Genomic DNA, 13,950 nt, shown 5'->3' on the forward strand with positions numbered 1-13,950 from the left:
CCATCAAAGACAAAGCTCTCTTAGACATATCCCCTCACTTCTGTCTGACACCACACTATATTTGAAAGGGAGAGAGAAAGGCAGACATGGAGACAAAGGGAGACAGAAAAACACGGCCTGTTAGGATATAAGAACTCTAAACTGAGCCTCTCTCTAAACTACAAGGGTGACTTTAAACACATCTTTTTAACTCTGAGCTTCAGGTTGTTGATGTGTAAAGGGACATAAAAATATGTCTTACTCACATTAGTTACTATAAGAATGAAATAATGTTCTCTGTGCAAAATCTGGGCACAAATTAAACTTTCAGAAAATATGTGCCCTGTTTCCATTTTATAAATTTCCCAAACCTTGTACTTTTCTATATCCAAACAATTATTTATATTTTAATTTTATACTTTTACCCAAAATTAAAAATAAAAATTCTAGTGTGTTTATCAAAATATGTCTTCCAAACTTGTTGTCATTATGATGATTTTGTGTTTATTATAACTTATCCAGAAGTTGATGCATTTCCCAAGATTTTGCTAAACATAATAAAAAAAAGACACTACAATGCATCTACATGGTGTGCTGACCTGGGACCTGTATTCCTGGCTATAGAACTGACTCAGCCAAATAGGTAGCTGCATGAGCTTAGGCAAATCCTTTTACCTGTGGGTCTGTTTACCATCTGAAAACTTGGATAATGCCTAGTGTTCCAGCATCTCAGGATATCTGTAGGGATAGAGTAGTTAAGAATGCTTTCGGTTGTGGGTCATGAATCCTGCTAGCCTGGACTGAATAAATATGGCTTAATGTTTTCTTGTTTAAAAACAAAACAGAAACTCTAGAAAAGGAAATCTACAGTAGTATAGGGGTCAAGAATGTCATCAAGGATCCAAGTTCTCTTTATCTTTATGTTCTGTAATCCTTAGTATAGGAGTTGAAAAACATTTTCTGTACAAGGCTAGGAAATATTTTAGGCTTCTGGCCCTATAAGGTCTCTGTTGCCACTACTTAACTTTGTCTTTGTAGTGTGAAAGTAACCATAGACAATAGAAAAATAAATAAGTGTGACTGTGTTCCAATAAAGCTTTGTTTACAAAAACAGATGATGAGTCAGGTTTGGCTGGTAGGCTCTAGTTTACTGATCCTTCTGACCTCAATATGGGTGCTGTATCTCCATATCACATCTACATTCAAGTTTAAAAAAAAAGTGTATGTTGAAGAGGGTGGGATTCAGGAGGGGCATTTCCCCAAGTCTATCCTCTTCTGGAAGCACTCACTCAGTGACTTGCTATAACATCATTTTGGCTAGAATGGACCTTATAGCTGTTTGCTACCATTCAGGTTCATTTCTTTCTAAGTACCTCCCTCTCAGCTCCCCTGTCCTTCAGATATTGTCAAGTCACTTACATTGGTCAAGGAAATTTAAGTAAAATGATATGTGTTATTTCTGAGCTATACTTTTAAGGTCAAAATGTACAAGTTGTCACTTTTTCCCCCTCTGTTACTGCCTGCAGAAGACTCCATATAACAGCTATATATGTCTGGTTACTGAAGTGAGAACCCATGAGTTCACAATGACTCTCCATGAATACTGAGTTGAGAGATGGTTCTTTGTTTTTTCAGCCACTTATATTAGGTAATTATTATTACAGTATAACTTACTCCCCATTAAGGTATGTATAGACACTGAGGTAAGTAAATGTAGCTTATGAGTCTCAGTTGTGAAGCAGTGGTCCTTAGTTTGTGGTCCCTAGACCAGCATCGACATGATCACTTAAGATCATAATAGAAATGGAAATTCTTCTCTCAATCCCAGACCCACTGAATCAGGATTTTGTGATCTAATAAGCTTTCTAAGTGGTTCTAAAGCCTCTTTGCTATCTTTATGATAAAGTAAAGAAAGGGAGGAAGGGATTGTAATAACTTTTGGCTCATTACACAGTGTGTGCAAAAATAATGAGCAAAACCCCTCCAAAATACTATATCACTATATCATTTGCTGCTATACCTTTATACACAAGGGAAAGGATATAGATGAAAGTAGAGGCTGAACATATTGCATATCCTTGTTCAAATATTGTCATTGAACATTTTTCTTAAATAAACATTTCATTTAAAATTACAAATATTATTTCTGAAAAAATTATGTTTACATAAATATAGAATGTGCAGAAGACATTAGATGTATCTGTTCAAAATAATTAAATTTTATTTTAATAGTTGATGTGCAAAATGCTAGTTCTGCAATGCTGGTGTTTATGCCAATGAATAACTTAAGAAAGCCTTCAGTTGAATGTAATCTTTAGTTAAAATATACATATTTGATAAAGTATCTTAAGTTGACCCAAAATAAACTGAAATAGAAGATTGAATCTACTTTCATTCTGATTTACTTTTTTTTTATTCTGTGAAAATGACAAGAAAATCATGCTTTGAAAAGTTAAACATATTTGATAATCTTATCTTAAAGTTATCTTAATGAGATGAAAAGAAATGGGGAATAGAAATGAATCGTGAATGACCATCACTGCTCAAATATTTTTTCCCTTCTTGAAATATTACTGTGGTTATGTGGAAAGAAAAATGGAACATGAAAAAAAAGTAAGAAGACAGTCACCTCCCTATGTCCGTCTCACTTTCCCCATCTGAAAAATGAAGTAGTTCTACACATCACACAAGGCACATATAAAAGCACATAGCAAAAATGTTTCCCCATATGAGGTTGTTCCATGAATTTATTCATGTGTCCCACAGATGTGAAAATTACTATGTGCAAACACTTTGAAAAGCATCACAAATACACATACCGTGAGGTTAAGAATAACACCTGCAAAGAGCTTTTGTTCAAAGGCAATAAGATGAATGACCTCAGAATAATTCAATAATTGCTATAAACGCGAGAGGTCTTCCAGGGACGATGGGAGAGTAGTAGGAGGATCCTAAAGCCCATCCTGTGCCACAGATACACCTAGCTAACACTCACATCAGTGTAAATAACTTATAAAACAATATAAAGACTGATAGGATAGACTCTCCATAACTAAATGTAGAGAAGAGACCATATTCAAGAGGGTAGGAAGGGTAGAAACACAGTCAGGAACCTACCTGAACTGCTGGAGGGAGGTACATTGCAATCACCGAGAAAGGAGAAGAGCAAAGCTCACACCAGCACTCGGGCATGGGAGACCTACACTGGAAAGAGGAGTCTCCTAACGCTTGGCTTTGAAAACCATAGGGGCTTAACACTGCAAGTTCTTACAATCAGTGGAGCTTAACTTGAGCATTTAGAAACCAGTGGGCTCTTCTACGGGAGAGCCAGAAGGCAAGGGGAAACTGATTCCCAGCCCTTAAAGAGACAAAAAAGAGCCTGCTAAGATAAAGCACAGAAGCAGCAGTTTGAAAAAAAATGCCTGGGGCATACTGGAGGGAGATTTGTTTACTAATCTTGAAGCTTATGCTGGATGGACAGGGATTTTAGGAAGACTCCCCGAAGAACAAATCAGCTGATTGGTGCCATCTCTCTTCTCCCAGTTGGCCAGATACAAGGATACCCATGAGAACCAGTACAACATGAAAACTCTCCACCTCGCTTGCTAACACCATGCCCCTCCCCTGCACTCTCCAATGTACCACCCCTTGCAGCCTAGCCTCAGCAGTTTTCTAGGCACCTGCAGGACCCCTCTCACAGTTGATGGTCACGGACCTTGCTGGCACAGGTGTCATGCCCCTGCCTTATCCTGCAGACACCTCAACAACATGCCTCTGGCCTGAGTCCATGTAAAATGATGTCACAAGCCCAGCAGTGTGCAAGCAGCACTGACAGGGGCTAACAACACTCCAGAGTGACTCTTGCATTGGGATAGGAAAGATAACCACACACACCAATCCAAATGTGGCTCCAGCAGTGGGCTAGTGGCAGATATCTGGTATGACTGCAGGTCCCTTCCAGCAATGAAAGTTCTCAGGAAACAACACAGGGAGAACACCCCGCAGTTTCATACTACTACAGCTCTGAAAAATGTCTGATCTGACCCAACTAAAGCCCAATATGGCCCCAGCTGGCTCATTTACAGCTCAGGAACAAAACCCTGCCCACACAGCCAAACAGAACCATTGCAGATGACTAAACTGAAGGTAAACACGGCTCATCCAAAACACAGAGGAAACATTCCCCTGAAGCCTCAGGTTCTGCTGAACAGGGGACATTGTCCTGTAGCCACTGCAAGAGCTCTCCTTCATAAGACTGCTACTTTCAAGAGCAGATGTGGCTGACTTTCCTAACACAGAGTAACAGACACAAAGAGTTAGACAAAATGAGGAGATAGAGGAATACAATGAAAGGCCAAAATCACAGCAAGAGAGCTAAAAGAAATGGAGCTAACTAATATGCTTGAAAGAGAATTTAAAGTAGCAGTCATAAGGATACTCACTGGACTTGAGAAAAGAATGAAGGACCTCATTGAAATCCTCAACAAGGAAATAGACAATATAAAAAAGAACTAATCAGAGATGAAGAGCTCAATAACTAAAACTAAAAAACACATTAGATGGAAAAAATAGTAGAACAGAGGAAGCAGATGAATGGATCAGCCACCTGGAGACTAGAATAGTGGACAACAATCAAGTTGAACAGGAAAAAGAAAAAAGAAAAAGAAAAAGTGAAACTAGACTAAAGGAAACCAGTGACACCATCAAGTGTAATAACATTTGCATTATAGGGATCTTAGAAGGAAAAGGGAGAGACGAGGTGATAGAAAATATACTTGAAGAAATAATAGCTGGAAACTTCCCAAATTTAAAGATAAAAACAGATATCCAGATCTAGGAGGCACAGAGGGCCTTCAACATAATTAATCCAAGGAGGTCCACACCAAGATATATAGTAATTAAAATGGCAAAAAGTAGTGATAAAAACAGAATGTTAAAAGCAGCAAGATAAAAGAAAGTTACATGCAAGTGAAACTCCATAAGACCTTGAACTGATTTTTCAGCAGAAACTCTGCAGTTCAGAAGAGAGTGGTATGATATATTCAAAGTTCTGAAAATTCTGAAAATAGCTATAAATGAAGTAATCGATAGGTATACAATTGATAGGGGACTGTAACACCCCACTTATATCAATGGATAGACGATCCAAACAAAAAACCAACAAGGAAAGTGGCTTTGAATGACATATTGGACCAGGTGGATCGAACAAATGTATTCAGCGCATTCCATCTTAAAACAGCAGAATACTACACTACTTTCAAGTGCACATTCTCCAAGGTAGATCACATATTAGGTCACAAAAATTTAAAAAGATTTAAGTCATACCATGCATCTTTTTGATCACAATGCTATAAAACTAGAAGTCAATCACAGAAGAAATGTAGAAAGACCACAAATATATGTAGATTAAACAACATGTCATTAAATAATGAATGGGTCAACAAAAAAATCAAAAGGAAATGAGAGGGACCTGGGTGGCTCAGATGGGTAAGCTTCTGACTCTTGATTAGGCTCAGGTCATGATCTCACAATTGTGAGATGGAGCTCCACCTCGGGCATCATGATGGGCATGGGGCCTGCTTAAATTCTCTCTCTCTACATTTGCCCCTCCCCACTTCTCTCTCTTAAAAAAAAAAGAGGAAATGAAAAAATACATGGAGACAAATGAAAATGAAAATACAATGGTCCAAAATCTTTGGGATGCAGAAAAATCTGTTGTAAGAGGGAGGTTTATAGCAATACAGGCCCATATCAAGAAGCAAAGAAAATCTCAAACAACTTAAAAAATCTGGAAAAGGATCTAGAAAAAAAAATTAACAAACAAAATCCAAAACCAGTAGAAGGAAGGAAAAAATAAAGATTAGAGCAGAAATACATAAAACAGGAACTAAAAAAATCAATAGAATAGATCAATGAAACCAGGAGCCAGTTCTTTGAGAAGATCAACAAAATTGACAAACTTTTATCCAGACTCATAAAAGAGAGAGAGAGAGATTGAGAGAGAACTCAAACAATTCAGAAATGAAAGAAGAGAAAGAACAACCAACATCAAAGAAATACAAAGGCTTATAAGAGAATATTTTGAAAAATTACATGCCAACAAATTGGACAACTTAGATCGAATGGATAAATTTCTAGAAACATATAACTTTCTCAAAACTGAATCAAGAAGAAAGAGAAAATTTAAGGGACCTTGGTGGCTCAGTTGGTTAAGTGTCTGACTTTGGCTCAGGTCATGATCTCACTGTTCTTGGGTTTCAAACCCCACATCGGTCTCTCTGCTGTCAGTGTGGATCCTGCTTTGGATTCTTGGTCTCTTTCTCTCTGCCTTTCCCCTGCTTGCACTCTTTCTCTCTTATAAAAATAAATAAACCTTTTAAAAAATAGAAAATTTGAACAGACTGATTACCAGCAATGAAATTGAATCAATAATAAAAAAAACTCCCAACAAACAAAAGTCTAGGACCAGATGGCTTCAGAGGTGAATACTATCAAATTAATACTTATTTTTCTCAAACTATTATACAAATAGAAAATGAAGGAAAACTTCCAAATTCATTCTGTGAGGAGGCCAGCATTACCTTGATACCAAAACCAGATAAATGCATGCCCCTACTCAGAGCGAGAGAGCGAGAGAGCGAACTACAGGTCACACTCTCTAAAGAACTTAGATGCAAAAATCCTCAACAATCATTAGAAAAATGAATCCAAAAATATTTTTAAAAAATAATTCATCATAATATAGTGGGATTTATTCTTGGGATGCAAAGGTGGGTCAATAGTAGCTAATCAATCAACATTATGTATCATATCAACATAAGAAAGGATAAGAACGATATGACCATTTCAATAGATGCAGAAAAAGCACTTGACAAATAACAATATCCATTCATGATACAAACCCTCAACAAAATAAATTTAGAAGGAATATACTTCAACATATTAAAGCCCATATATGAAAAACTCACAACTAATATCACCCTCAATGGTGAAAATTTTCAGGCTTTTCCTTTAGGATCAGGAACAAGATATGGATATCCTCTCTCAAAATTTTATTCAATGTAGTATTGGATGTCCTGGCCACAGTAATCAGAGCACAAAAAAGATATAAAAGGTATCAAAATTGGTAAGGAAGTATTTGCAAATACTGTACATGGAAAACCCTAGAACCTCCACCAAAAACAAACTACTAGAACTAATAAATATATTCAGTAAGGTCACAAAATACAAAATAAATGTATAGAAATATGTCATTTTTCTATATACTAAGAATGAAGTAGCATAAGGAGAAATTAAGAAAACAATTCCATTTGTGATTGCACCAAAATAATAAAATACATAGAACTAACTTAACCAAAGAGGTTAAAGACCTGTACTCTGAAACCTATAAACATTGATGAAAGAAATTGAAGATCACAGAAACAAATGGAAAGATACTCCATGCTCATGGATGGGGTGAACAAATATTGTTTAAGTGTTTATACTAACAAGGCTGTATGCTCTTCCCCATTTGACAGATAGCCACATCTCCTGGTACAGTGCCAGCCATGTCCCAGACACACAATGATGAAGGTAAATGGATTTGGCCGTATTGGATGCTTGGTTAACAGGGCTGCTTTTAACTCTGTGGATATTGTCACTATCAATGACCTCTTCATTGACCTTATATACATTGAATATATGTTCCAGTATCAGTCCACACACACCAAATTCAGTGGCACAGTTAAGGCTGAGAGTGGGAAACTTGTCATCAATGGAAAGCCCATCTCTATCTTCTAGGAGTGAGACTCTGCCAACATCAAATGGGATGATGCTAGTGCTAAATATGTTGTGGAATCCACTGGGGTCTTCACCACTGTGGAAAAGGATGGAGATCACTTAAAGTGTGGGGCCAAAACAGTCATTATCTCCGCCCCTTCTGCTGATGTCCCCATGTTTGTGATGGGCATGAACCATGAAAAGTATGACAATTCCCTCAAGATTGTCAGTAATGCCTCATGTACCACCAACTGCTTGGCTCTTCTGACCAAGGTCAGCCATGACAACTCTGGCATCACGCAGGGACCCATGACCACAGTCCATGCCATCAGTGCCACCCAGAAGACAGTGGACAGTCTCTCTGGGAAGCTCTTGTTTGATGGCAGAAGGGCTGCCCAGAACATCATCCCTGCTTCTACTGACACCACCAAGGCTGTAGGGAAGGTCATCCCTGATCTGAATGGGAAGCTCACTGGCATAATCTTCCAGGCACTCACTCATGGATCTAACCTGCTGCCTGGAGAAAGCTGCCCAATACAGTGACATCAAGAAGGTGGTAAAACAGGCATCAGAAGGCCTCCTCAAGGGCATCCTGCGCTACACTGAGCACCAGGTTGTCTTCTGTGACTGTAACAATGACATCCACTCTTCCACCTTTGATGCTGGGCTGGCATTGCTCTCAACAACCACTTTCCCAAGCTCATTTTCTAATATGATAATGGATTTGGCTACAACAACTGGCCTCCAAGGAGTAAGAGTCCCCTAGATCATCAGCCCCAGAGAGAGCAAAAGGAAGAGAGAGGCCCTCAGCTGCTGGGGAGTCTTCGCCCCAACTCATCTCCAACACACTGAGAATCTCGCAACCTCTAGAGTTTCCATCCCAGACCTCTTGGAGAAGGGGAGGGACTTGGGGAGCCCTACCTTGTCATGCACCACGAAATAGGTCATGCACCATGAAATAAAGTATACTGTACCCAGGCAAAAAAGATCCTATACTACCCAAAGCAATCTACACATTTAATGCAATCTCTATCAAAACACCATTTTTCCCAGAATTAGAACAAACAATCCTAAAATTTGTATGGAACCATAAAACTACCAAATAGCCAAATCAATCTTGAAAAGGTAGAACAAAACTGGAGGTATCACAATCTCAGATTTCGAGATATTCTACAAAGCTGTAGTAATAAAAATAGTATGGAACTAACACAAAAATAGACACATGGATCAAATTAGAAAGCCCAGAAATATACCCACAATTATATAGTCAAAGGTCACTTTCTCATCCTATACACAAAAATACACTCTGAATGGATTAAAGACCTAAATGTGAGAGCTGAAACCATAAAACTCTTAGAAGAAAATATAGGTAGTAATTTATCTGACCCTGGCCATAGCACCATTTTTCTAGATAAGTGTCTTAATTTTTTTAATGTTTAAGTTTGAAAGAGAGAGAGAGAGATAGACAGAGAGAGAGACAGACAGACAGACAGTGTGAGCAAGAGATGGTCAGAGAGAGAGGGAGACACAGAATCTGAAGACAGGCTCCAGGCTCTGAGCTATCTGTCACCACAGAGCCTGACGTAGGGCTTGAACCCATGAACCATGAGATCATGACCTGAGCCACCCAGGCACCCTCTAGATATGTCTCTTGCAACAAAAGAAAGAGAAACAAAAGTGACTATTGGGACTACATCAAAGTAAAAAAGCTTCTGCACAGGAAAGGGAACAAGCAACAAAACTAATAGACAACCTACTGAATGTGAAAAAATATTTGCACATGACATATCTAATAAAGTATTGGTATCCAAAATATATAAAGAATGTATACCATTCAACAAAAACCCAAAGAATTTAATTAAAAATGGGCAGAAGGCACGAGCAGAAATTTCTCTAAAGAAGGCATACAGATGGCCAGCAGATGCATAAAAAGATGGTCATCATCACTAATCATCAGGGAAATGCATATCAAAACTACAATGAGATATCACCCCACACCTGTCAGAATGGCCAAAATAAAATAAAAAGAAACAAGTGTTGGCAAGGATGTGGAGAAAACAGAACCTCATGCAGTGTTGGTGGGAACGCAAACTTCTGCAGTCATCATGAAAAACAGTATGGAGGTTCCTCAGAAAATTAAAAATAGAATTATAATATAACCTAGTAATTCCACTACTGGATATTTATCCAAAGAAAACAAAACAATAATTTAAAAAGATATGTACATCTCTGTTTATTGCAGCATTATTGATAACATTTGCAACCATAGGATTGAGCTAGAGAGTATAATGCTAAGTAAAATAAGTCAGTTGGAGAAAGACAAGTACCATCTGATTGCACTCCTATGCAGAATTTAAGAAATAAAACAAAGAAACAAACACCAGAGACAAATATAAAAACAGACTCGTAACTATAGAGAACAGATGATTACCAGAGGAGAGGTGGGTGGGGGTACAGTTGAAATAGGTGAAAGGAATTATAAGTACACTTATCATGATGAGCACTGAATAATAGAAATGTTGAATCACTATATTGTACACCTAAAACTAATTTAACACTACTATATGAGAATAAAAAAATTAAACATAATTATTATAAAGCATATATAAGATGTTTCTGTGTTTCAATCTCTTCCGCTAGTTTTTCCAGATTTACTGTCAATTTCTCAGGTCTGATTTTTTCCACTTCAGAGGATTAGCATAGTTGCCTTCTCACTTCTCTCAGGTTCTAGTGTATCTTACCTCTAATATATCCTCCTCTTGACTGCTGGGCTACTGCAGGGAATAGTAAGTCTGAACATTTATTCCTTTGCCTACAAAAGACTTCATAGCTTCCCAATGTCAGCAAATAAACTCAATCTCCTTAGTTTAGTATTCTGTCTCCTGACCTGGCCTCTGTCTAGCAGCATCATCTCTCTTCACTCCTTTAGACCCTTGCTAAGCGCTAGCTTTACTGAACTGGTTGAGGTTTATAATAACTGGCAGATTATTTGCCATACCCAGGCCTTCACTCCTGTGCTTCCCTTCTGTGTAGTTAATGCATCATTGCACATGATTTCAGCCTAATATTACCTCTGCAGAAATGTCTTCACCGGCTCTCACTTAAATCCAGGTTCCTCTTTATATCACATCAGACTGTCATTGCCTTCCTATTTGTCTCCTTGTCTAATGTTGGTTTCCTCCATTAAAGTTCTACTCTTTGAAGGAAGGAAACTGTCTAACATGGTCACTGTTTTATCTCTGGAGTTTAGTGCAGTTTCTGTTACACATAATAGCTATTCCACAAATACAGGTTGAATGATGAAGTAAATGTGTTCAAATAGCAACAGATTCAAGGGCTGAGTGGGACTCATCTGCATTAAGGTAAAAAAAAAAAAAAATCAAGGCCATCTGACCTTGGTCCTAAGCCTAATTTCCCAGGAAAACAATAATATAATAAAAATATAATTTAGCTAGATGTGACTTCTCAGTGACACATGATAAGAACACTAAAAATATTTGTTTTTTTAATACTTCTTGTAATTTATTTTGGCACTGTTTATTTATCATGTGATTCATATACTTACTTAGTCATTCAATATTTAATATCTTGAAAGGTGCTCTGTGCAAAACACTGTGGGAAATACTAGGAGGAAATATAGTCTCTTTCTTCTCTGAAAATGCTCAGCATAAAATAGGGGATATAAACATAATTATGCTCAAATATCATTGACAATAGCATCATGACACAGAAAGAATCCTAGATAAGATCAGAGGAGTGAGACCTGAGTTTTCCTCTCTAGACTGAGCATTAAGTGACTATGATATTTGGCAAGTGTCTTTAACTTTCTGGGCCTTAGTTTCTTATTTGTAATAAGGGATTTGAATTATATAAGCACTAAATTAGTTTTCTAATATACACAAATTGTGGATTTAAGAAATCAAATTTTAAGAAATAAAATGTTTATCAATTTGGCAAATATTAAATAAATAATAATTCTCAGTTGGCAAGTTTATTTTGAGGTATACATTCTTATAAACCATTAGCAGATGTGTAAATTGGTGTAAGCTATTTATGACTTAAAAACATGAGTTGAGCATGCATTTCTAATTTATAAGAAATTTTGTTAAAACAGAATTTTAAAAATATTTAATAGTTGCATAAATATACAAAATTAAGAGAGCAGATAAACACTTCATGGTGCATTTCAGTCATTAATTCTACTTTTGGAAACTGTTCAAAACCCTTGCAAAGTATTAGACCCCCTTTTAGGTGATGCACATATATAACTTAATTCTTACCACAATGTATGAGGTACCACTATTAGTATAACACACTGCAAGTCAGATTATAGTTAAACAACTCTCTTAATGTACGGCTAACATGTAAAAGGTCAGGCTTTGAACTGAGGCAGTTTAATCCATACCCCAAGCTCTTCAGCACTGTACTGAGCTCTGTTTTTCCACTGTACAAAGCAGAATGGCATAAAGCAGAATACGGAGGATGAATCTGAGGTAAAATATAGGTGGAAATAATCAGAAATAATAGGCAACGAGTAAAGAGCATGTGAGGACGGTGGAAACGGAAAAAGAGAACAGACAGCTTGAGATACATGCAGCAGGATTGTGGAGAATCAAGGAATTGAATTTGGAGGCAAATAGGAAATTATGGGGGTTAATTAATAATGACAATAATTATACTAATGCTGCAACTCCTATTTATTAAGAAGCTACTAAGTTGCAAACACTGTGGTAGTTATTTAATACACTGTCATACAAATTAACAGGATTTGATTAGTAGAGATAATTAAGTTGAATCCAATTTTAAACTCATGGGGTTTGAAGTGCCCAAGGGATATGCTAACTATTGAGGCATCTTTAGGGAATACGGATGAGAGTGAATGATGCAGAATGAATCAGAGAGAACCTAGGAGATTTCTCCTCCTCAAGAGAAGCAGGGATCTCAGAAAACAGAAGTTTAAATGGTATTTCTATTTATATATCTATGTATTTATTGATCTATCTTTAGTTTTACAAGCATTACTTTTGAAAGTTATAAAAGAAGTCACAAGATACCCAAAATAAGTCACGTCTTCATTTTGTGTGTGTGTAACCGATTTTTCTAATGAGCCTTCACTCACTAGGTGGTGATAAAGCAAAGCACAGATACACACAAATAAAAAAAAAACCAAACCACAAATTGGCAAACTGTTTTAAGCCATTCCTATTTGAACAATCTGTGTGTTTTTTTAGTCTTCTGTTACAAAACATTTCAAAATTATAGAAAAAAAAGTAGAAGAAACATTATAACCTCCATTTATCCATCACCTATACTTAATAATCAATAGCATTTTACCAAGTTGTTTTTATCTTTTGTTTTTCTTGCTACAGTATTTTTTATTTTAAATGTTTATTTATTTTTGAAAGAGAGAGAGTGCACAACTGGGGGAGAAGCAGAGAGATGAGAAGGGAACAGAAGATCCTAAGCAGGTTCTGTGCTGACAGCAGAGAACCAGATGTGGGGCTTGAACTCATGAACGGTTAGATCATGACCTGAGCCGAAGTCAGATGCTTAACTGACTGAGCCACCCAGGTGTCTTGCTATAGCATTTTAAATTTAATCACAAACATCATTACATTTCACCTTTAAATATTCTGAATGCAATTCAAAAAAATCAGGACTTCCTTTATATCTTTTCTATATCTATCTTAACTATAACTTTTTTTATATCTTATCTGTAAAATTAATGATATTTTAGTGCCATCTAATATTCACTTTATTTTTAAATTCCCTAATAGTCTTCAATAAGCATCATATTTGTGCAAAGCAGGATCACGTCAAAGATCATTGACTGCATTGTATTTTGCTTATAAGCTTCCTTTTTTCTTTAATCTAGAAGAGTCTCTCCTTTTCTTTTTATACCACTAACTTGCTGAAGACACAACATCAATTGTCCTGTAGAGTGACACATGTAGCCTGAATACTTCTTTTTTTTTGTTTTGTTTTGTTCTATTTTTTTAATTTTTTTAACATATGCAATTATTTTCCATCATTTACACTACAGTAGTTATAATTACACTCCAAACAGAAAAGCAAAGTAAAAAATCAAAACACCCAACTTCTTTTTCATGTAATTAGACTTATACAGAAATTAGAAGGTTAAGTAACAACTAGTTAATCACCTAATTTCACAGCTATATGAAGTGGTGATCATTATATAGCAGCTTATCTATG

The 13,950-nt window shown here is 36.6% G+C and overlaps 1 pseudogene; it reads left to right on the plus strand.

Moving 5' to 3' along the window:
- The first annotated feature begins 7,476 nt into the window (after nucleotides 1–7,476).
- Nucleotides 7,477–8,589, plus strand: LOC115291181 (annotated as a pseudogene).
- The last annotated feature ends 5,361 nt before the right edge of the window (nucleotides 8,590–13,950 follow it).

This window comes from Suricata suricatta, chromosome 5, assembly GCF_006229205.1.
Source record: "Suricata suricatta isolate VVHF042 chromosome 5, meerkat_22Aug2017_6uvM2_HiC, whole genome shotgun sequence".
Taxonomy (NCBI): Eukaryota; Metazoa; Chordata; class Mammalia; order Carnivora; family Herpestidae; genus Suricata; species Suricata suricatta.